A 9,365-nucleotide genomic window follows, 5' to 3' on the forward strand; every position below is an offset into this window, starting at 1 on the left:
CAAGCTGAATGCCTGGAATGAGTTTGTGACGTTTGGTGCGTTTGCTTGAACGTACATGAAATATTAGTAGTTGATGTGATGCTACTTATCAGCTAGCTTAGCAGCATAGCGTTTGTTTTATGATGCTTCATGTCGGTTTAATTTGTTGTCAGTCCACAATGAAACGCTCATGTAGATTGTTAGACTGCATTTATTTAGTTAATTATTCACTTTTATATAAACTAGTGCAGTGCCCGTAGAAAGTATGCATTGCAATAGAAAAGTGTGTGTGTGTGTGTGGCTAGTCGACTAAATGAACTGTGCAGAGCATAATATTTAGTATTGTAATATAGGCGCTACACATATATATATACATATATATATAGAGAGAGAGAGACTTTTTATTTTTATTATTACTCACCTTAGTTACAAACATTTCTCACCTGCTGGTCAATATTTAGGGGGTGTTTTATTTATATATACAGTATATATATTGGATATTAGACCCACTTTAGTCATTTTTAAAAGCCATTTGTGCAGTCACTCCTGTAGATTCCATTAGCTCTCCCATCCACTAGGTGTCAGCCTTGACCTGAGTTCTACTGGTGTCTACACTTATATTGCATATAAACTGATATACGTCATCCCTGTTTGTACATTAAATGGCAGAGTTTGCCAGTGGAGAATCATCTCAGATGTTTTATTGAAAACATTACATGCACCAGCTCAGATATTTTCATAATGCTTTATATTTGAACTAGATTTATATAATATTATGAAAAAGTGAAAGATAAGAATACAGTTGGCAGAGAATGTATGTGGTTAGGTGTTTTAATTTGAAAAATAATTAAAAAAATAATTTATGCTCTTTGAACTTTCTGCCCCTTCCTGCACTCTATATCTATTTATGTGATATTATTGTCACTATTGTTTTGTAGATTTGTATTATTTTGTATATATTCTATTTATATTACTGGTGTTTTTCTGTTTTTATTTATTTTTTGTACTGTTATTTTTTTACTCTATTTATTCTTTAAGGGCTTAACAGAGAACGTAGTGATGTTATTTTGTTCTGTACATGACGATAATACATCATAATAATGATTCAGTCAGAACATTGGCAGCTAATCCACTGACAACAGTCAGTAATTCTAGTATGTGTATGTACTGTATGTTTAGTTTTTTCTAATAGTTTTTGTATATGTATATATTCTGTTTTATTGTCTTTATTGTGCAATTTTCTTTCTTGCAACATGTTTTTCCCGCTTTCTATCTGCACTGTGTGTGTGTTACGACTTGTTACGACCCGAGTGCTCAAAAATGTTCTTTTTTTGAGAAAATTGAGACTCGTACCATTTGTTATCATCATTGTGTAATTTTTATGATGTAAATTGAGGGAGCAAAAGTAGTATCGGCTCCAAATATTGGCTCAAGAATATCGGCAGTCCGTATCGGTCATTGGCTAAGGCCGATGGAAAAAAAATTGGTATTGGCACCATTGGCCCTAAAAAATCTATATCGTTTCATCTTTAGTTAATAGTGTCAGGCTTTTCTTTGCTTTGCAAGGGTGTAAAAAAAAAGAGATTTAGAGATATATCGTGATATTTCATCGAGTGATTATCATATCGTTCGGCAAAAAAAAATGTCCAAATTTTTTTCAATTATGTTTTTTAACAACAAAAAAACATTTATTTGTGCTAACATGCATAGCATGTAAACGCCCAATCACTAGGTGTCAGTAAACCTCATTATATCGGAAGTAAAAAAATAATAAAAAAAATTTAAAAAATAATATTGGTACATCTCTACTTTCATAGATGTATATGGTTACTTTTTTTTTTTTAATTTAAGAACTTAACAGAATCATGTTTTTTTGTTTTTTTTGAAGAATGTAATATGATAGTTTGATAAACATACCACTTGATATTGGTACTTGAATTACAGTTAGTTACCATTTACTTGTTTTTGCAAGTTTCAAAAAAATAAAAAAATGTATTCCATACCATTTTGTTCTTGAAAAGGTGAAATTTGTTATTATTGATATCGCAATATATCGTGATGTTTTGTCATGTCTAGTATGGGAATATATCAGGATATGAGTTTTTAAAAAAAATAAATTGAAAGAAATACAATGAATTATTATTTTCATATATTGTATTGTGACGTTTAAATGGTGAATCTTTTTTATCGTCAGATGCACGCCCCTATTTGTAGGTATTTGACTCCAGCATCCAAAAAACAGTGCGTTTCTTCAGATAAATACCCTCATCCACAGAAAGACACATAAAAGGTCATTTTGTCGACTTTGGTGGTTGAAGTTGTGAAAGTTGTTTTAAAATGTTTCCTGCTGTGCAACACATACGGTATTTGTTCTTCCTCAACATGTTTCTCTTTCCAAAGCGTCTAAACTTATCAATGCAGCTGTGAAACTAAAAAAAAAGGCTTTTCTGTTTTTGGTTTGCATGTTTATTCCCGTTTGAATATTATTTTTTAAATTCCATTCATGTTTAACTGTAGGACTGGATCAACCACATCAAAGCCAGCTCCAAACTGGTGGCTTTTAATGCTGAGCAGACAAATAAGCTTTTAAAAGTGTCTTACACTGATTTTGACCCACAGCAATATAATTTAATTTATTATCAAACTTGGTTCATTCAGATAACATCACATTTAATATCAGAGACAAAGATAAATGAATAAGATAAATTATATAAAATAATTACTTTAGTAGAATTTTTACTGTTACTTTTTATATTTAAAACTAGATCAAATAAAGTAAGAACTTGAATATATATTTAATTAAATAACCAAAAACTATTATTATTTTTATACTATTTCTCATTTTTGACACATGCAGACTACTGAGGCTTTTTACTCAAGTGTTGCATTAGTCTGTATGATAAACATGAATCATTTATCAGAAATAAAGGGTAATATGTTATCATTAAAGGGGGAAGAAATATTAGCCTCAACATTAGGGCTGAACGATTTTGGAAAATAATCTAATTGGGATTTTTTTCCCTCAATATTGTGATTTAATATGAGATTATTCTTTCAAAGGCCTCGTCATGTATTTTTCAATGAACACAAGAAATAAATTAATCTGTTTCATAATAAACTATTTCAGATTTATTTAAACTTAAAATAAATATTAAATATACATTTTAAAGCACAGATTACAACAATAAAGCAAACAAATCTGTGGCTTTACCTCTTCAACACATCTAACTAACTTCACGTGTCATGAAACATGTAAACAGACTGTACTTCTTAAACACTCTGAACTTTACAGGACAAGAAAAAATAATTCAGCCTTTGCGATTAGAAAATCGTGTTTCATATCACGATAATATCGCAAATGCAATCAATCGTTCAGCCCTATTAAACGTGCATTTTGTTTTAAACCAGATGTGAAAAATTGTATTGTGTGTAGGTGGAGGCGTGTTGGGTCTGACATCAGTCCGACCCAGTTCAGACGGACAATAGTCGCTCACCCAGGTTTCCTGTCATTCTGGTAACTTTTTAAAATTCTTAGAGAACTCTGTAAAGAAAGAATATTAACACTAGAAAGTGCTGGTAAATCTCTTTGTTTTCCTCCTGTTTGTCAGATTTAGTGACTGATATGGACTTTTCCCCTTTTGATGAACGTCTCCTAGCAACATGCTCTGCAGATGAAACACTGAGTCGCTTCCCTCAAGATTTGTTCATTTATTGATTTTTATCCTACACTTTTCTTTGAAAACACAACCAAGTGTTTGCATTTAGATTTTTCAACAGCTTCTTGTGGGAATTTTGTGTCCTGACTGACAGGAATGTGCTGACTTTAGATTTCAGCTCAGCAGTTTGGTTTCATCATTGAGCTTATGTAAACTTCACATCCCACCATCTACAAAGTCTTCATATTTTCTCTTCACACTACCATAGGGTATTGTTTTATTAAACGAGTTGTCCTAAGGATGTAAAGCAGTGGTTCACAGCCTTTTTTGGGTCGTGACCTCATTTTGATATGAGTCTCTGGTGACCCGAAAGACTTTTTTTTTCTTTTTAGAATTCGTTTTCCATCATGTTTGTTGTAAATACAGAGCAGTCAGGATTGGTGACATGTTTTGCCAGCTCAGATTTAATTTTTTTAAAACTGCATTTAATTTTAATAATAATAATATTTATAATGCCCCGCAATTCTGAAATAGGACAAAGTGGGTCTGAAAATGGATGGATGCATGGATAGATTCATATTTATTGATAGAATACAGTTGTTTAAGATTGTTTTGTTTTATATTCAAAAACAATAATAATTCATTAATGTTCAAAATTTGTGTTTTAATCAGTAATTATTTTATTTTTATCAATTACTAGACATTTCAGGTGACCCCATTTAAAATCCAGGGTCCTGACCCCAATGTTGTAAAGCACTGATGTAAAAAAAATAAAATAATGTGGCTTCAACATTTAAAAACAGATTGAATACAATCTGTTAATGCCTTTATAATAATGACACTTTAAGAACACCACTTTTCTCCTTTTTTGTGTGTATTCAGGTGAAGCTGTGGTGTTTATGTGATCCTGACCAGCAGCAGTCCAGACCTCACCCTGCATCCAGGACTTGGCAGGCTGGAGCTGCTGCTCTTCCATCCCACCTCCTCAGGCGTGTTGGCTGTAGGCACCACCAGATCTCCTCTGATATGGGACGTGAGCTCCCAGGATGCACCGCTGTAACAATCGTAGTCTGTGTTAGTGTCTTATGTTGAACTTGTCTCAGCTTGTCTGTTAAGTTTTCATTTCAGACTGTCCTGTTGTTGGTCGTAGGCTGCTTTTAGTTTGTTGGAGACTGTCTGACACTGTTTTACAGCCCTGTGGCTCTGTCTAAATGCTGGAGCAGCACAGGTAACCCTTATGTTTGCAGTCCTGGTCCTAGTCTCCTAGACGGAGACCCCCCTCACACTTCTTCCCCCTACCATGAGCCCACCCTGGCTGCTGCTGATCCAGCACCCCATGCTCTCATTAGCATTAATAAGGTGTTATGAAGGCTGTCATTAAGTGTCGTTCACTAAATTATGACACCTTTGGAGTAGGGCTGCTCAATTATTTGAAATTCGATTACAATTTTGATTATTACACCCAACAATTACAAAAATAACATAATCGAAAAAAAACAATTATTAAAAAAAAAAAAAACTCTCTCGATGTTCCATCCATTTTCTGACCCACTTTTTTCAGGGTCACGGGGTCAATAATTATAATTGTAATTGATTATTAATTACAGTTATGGTGTAAATATCATTAATTGTAATTGAAAAATAATATGTTGCTGTTGTAATCATAATTGAATTGGAATTGACTTCAGAAAATTGACTTTCTAATTGTAATTCTATAAAAAATGTAAGTTATAATTTAATTAAACACAAAACTGGGGAATAATGTTACAGATCCATGGCTTACACATACTGTATGTAGTTAATAATTATCCAAATATGTTTAATATTAGGTTTTCCCGCTACCTGTGAGTGAGTCTTCACACCATACAGGTGGTAATGGTTAGAAGGGTTAGGATATACAGTAATAACATTAAGAGTTTATAGTTCAATTCCAACTCTTGTCCTAAGTTTACATAAGATATTCTAATCAATGAACTAAAATGTAAATGTAATGATGCTAAAACAACACCATACAGACACATACAAAATAACAGGCCTGTAACTTTACCACTTTGTGATTAATTGTAATTGAACTTTACTAATTGAGAATCATAATTGACTTTCAGGGGATACAAAAACAATCATAATTTAATTGTAACCATAAAAAACGCTGGTCACTGAATCATAATTGAGTTATGATTGAACATGGATAATCTGAAGTGTAAATTGGTCATTTTAAAATGTAATGGCCACAATTATCTGTGACATGTGTAGTTACAGAATGTGTCCACTAGATGTTGCTAGTGAGTCCATATTTAGTGAAGAAAGGATCTTACCAACCTCTCGTGTCCTTTTACTATTTAAAAGGAGTAAAACAACAACTCATAACAGGGTTGAGATCATATTAGCTTTGAATCAGGAATTGATGATAACCTGAGTTTGATAAGAAAACACTTGCCTGAGAGCAAATATGATCTTTTTATAAAGTGAGTCTTGATAGAACACATTTTACTGTTGGCCTGACAAACAATAACAGATATTCTTCTTTAGCTCCTCCCTCCGTGTATAGACACAACAATACAAAAATGCACAAATATTGTAAAAGATCTGACAACCTTTTGGTTTTAAAGACGACACTTTGTTGAGTCATGGTAATTAAGGCATAAACAGAGGTGAAAGTAATGGATTACAAGTACTCGCGTTACTGTAAATGAGTTACATTTATGGGTACGTTTACTTTTATGAGTATATTTATAAATCAGTAATTCCTTACATTTCTTCACCAACCGTTACCGAGTAAATTATGATTTTTTTTTGTTTTAAAATGATCAACGCATATAGTGAAACTACAAAAAATGAAATGAACAGGCAACAATTAAATCGACCAACCAGATTAAACGTAATGTATGTCGTCAAATCAGTGTTGAATATTTGTTATTTTCACACTTTTATTGCTTATAAATGTAGTTATACATAGAGCCTGAGAATAGTTTTTGCTTTGAATTGAATTCATAGGTGTTATTTTGTTTTAAAAAAGAATTGTACATTGTGACAAAGCTTTTATTTTATACAGACCCCTTTGTTCTAATTGTGCAAGATTTAGTCAGTTCTTTTTTATGTTTATACATGTGATGTTTACTGTATGCAAGGGGAATGAATTGAGCTACTTTTTATTTGTATTTCAGTACTTCATGTATGACTTACTTGAATACAATTTTAATCAAGTAACAGTACTTCTACTTGAATAGCCAATGTAACCCAATTTATGGATGATAAAAGTTATTACAGTGTAATATCAAGTTGGACTAGTTATCAGCAAACCCAGATTGGTTAGGAGCTCTATGGATGAGCAGCAATAATGAGTCAAACACGGAATAACTGTTGAGTAGCAACTCATGTATTATTACAATGATTCAGATACCAAAACTAAAATAAAAGTGTGCACACTAAACAAACAAAAATAAGAATTGTCCATTGGGCCTTAAAAAATGAAAATAGGTGCAGCTGTTCTTAAAGTTTCTTTGAAGGGTGATGTGTATATACTGTATGTGTGAGTGTGTACGTGTAGGTGTCTTCTCTTCCAGGTTCCTACTCACCATCAGTTTACAACCAGGATCTCTTCCTGGTCCTTGGACTTTCTCGTCCACTCAAAAAACCTGACCTAAAAATAAGGTCATATCTATTAAAATCAACTCTGATGCATCATTAAAGTGTAAATGTCAAAAATGCATCAGACTCCACACATAAATCTACAATTATATAACATAATAAATCTTCAGGTTTTGTTGTACAACATTGATTTACTCAAATCTAACTGCTTATGTGAACAGCATTCCAGTAATAATTATGGTAAGTAACTATTTACATTCAAAATATCATAACCATATCAAAATCAGAATAACATATATACATAAAACAGTATAAAAATGTAGTTCAGAGGTATTAAAGTAGTATACTTAATTTCTACCACACTATAGGCCTACTAGTGTGAGAGGAACCACACCACACTCACCCTTTAACATACTTAAACTCACAGTTGAGCTAAAATAAAGTCATTCAACACTCACTTTGCATTTATAAAATATAATTTCACTCTAAAATACTTTTTATAACTTTAACACTTTTTAATATATATATATATATATATATATATATATATATATATATATATATATATATATATATATATATATATATATATATATATATATATATATATATATATACATCAGCATACAATAATAAACTCAGTATATACATGTGTAAAACACAGCATCATTATTTATCTCAGTTCATCCTAAAGACTTTTATAGAGCTACTACTTCCTTTTAGCAACAGAACAACAGTAAAATAGCACCAGAGCAGCCACAGAGCCATGTTTCTCACCGTTAATCTGTCTTTATAACACGTTGTCATAACGACTGCTGCAGGGAAGGCACGTGGCTTTAGCCTGTGAGATACAGAGCTAGCATGGCCATTAATGCTAAGTATCAGCTAGCTCTCTTTAATGCTAAGTATCAATACTAAATTTGGAGTATCATGGTGGCGCGGGTGCACGCAGCGGCTCCTCTCTCTCCCTGCAAACCTATATCTGTGTGTATTTGTCCGTCTTCGTCGCGTCCACTAACCCCACTAACCCCAAGGCGCACATTCACCCGCGAGGTCCTGCTCGACATCGGCAAAACCACAAATACGGAGGTTAATCCAGTGCTAGCGGAAGAGCTACGGGACTGCGGTCTGCTCCGGAGGCCTGCTCGATCACCGACCCCCACTTCTGCAACAAGCCCAAAGTGGAAGCGCCACGGTCGGAATACAAGGAAGCAGAAGAGGGGGAAGCGTGGAGGTATCCGGGCTAGGCTAGCGGCTAGCCCTCACCGGCCGGCTATCCCGACCATCACTCTGGCCAACGTACGCTCGCTGGATAATAAACTGGATTATATCCGCTTGCTCCGAACAACTTCCAGGACTGTGAGTGAGTGTTGTGTCTTTGTTTTTGTGGAGACATGGCTTCATGACAGTGTTCCGGACCATGCTATTCAGCTAGCCGGGCTAACATGCTACCGGGCAGACAGAGAGCTCGTCGAGGGTGGAAAAACTCGCGGCGGGGGTCTGTGTGTTTACATCAGTGATGCCTGGTGCCGAGACGCGGTGGTAGTGTGTAAGCACTGCTCACCAGTTGTGGAGTTTATGGTTATTAAATGCCGGCCATTCTACCTGCCGAGGGAATTTAGTGCCATATTGCTGGTAGCAATTTACATCCCTCCTGGCTCCACCAACAACAGGAGTGAGGCTCTGAATGATCTCCACAAACACATCAGTGCGCAGCAGACAGCACACCCTGATGCTTTTCTCATCCTGGCTGGGGACTTCAACCACGCGAACCCCAAGAGTGTGCTTCCACAACTTCATGGCCACATCAAGTTTCCCACTAGAGGTAATAATATTCTGGACAATGTTTACACTGTAAACAAAGGGGCCTACAAAGCCCTCCCCCTCCCCCACCTCGGAGCCTCAGACCACTCCACTGTTATACTAATGCCAGCATACAGGCCACTGGTTAAAGCCATCAAACCAGTTAGGAAGCAGGTACGGGTGTGGCCTGAGGGGTCCACAGAAGCACTCCAGGACTGCTTTTCCACCACTGACTGGAGTATGTTCAAACAAGCAGCCACCAACAATAACATCACCGACCTCCAGGAGTACACAGAGACCGTCACGTCCTACATGGAAAAGTGCATGGACGATGTCACG

General features: G+C 35.0%; 1 long non-coding RNA gene across 1 annotated transcript; it reads right to left on the bottom strand.

Moving 5' to 3' along the window:
• Positions 1-4,419: 4,419 nt before the first annotated feature.
• LOC114458750 (uncharacterized) lies at positions 4,420-8,071 on the bottom strand. The gene is made up of 3 exons (XR_003673136.1): positions 8,001-8,071; positions 7,211-7,275; positions 4,420-4,689 (listed from the first exon to the last, which is right to left on the bottom strand). It is a non-coding gene; the product is annotated as an uncharacterized LOC114458750 (long non-coding RNA).
• Between the last annotated feature and the right edge of the window lie 1,294 nt (positions 8,072-9,365).

The sequence above is a fragment of the Gouania willdenowi genome, unplaced genomic scaffold (genome assembly GCF_900634775.1).
Source record: "Gouania willdenowi unplaced genomic scaffold, fGouWil2.1 scaffold_175_arrow_ctg1, whole genome shotgun sequence".
NCBI lineage: Eukaryota > Metazoa > Chordata > Actinopteri > Blenniiformes > Gobiesocidae > Gouania > Gouania willdenowi.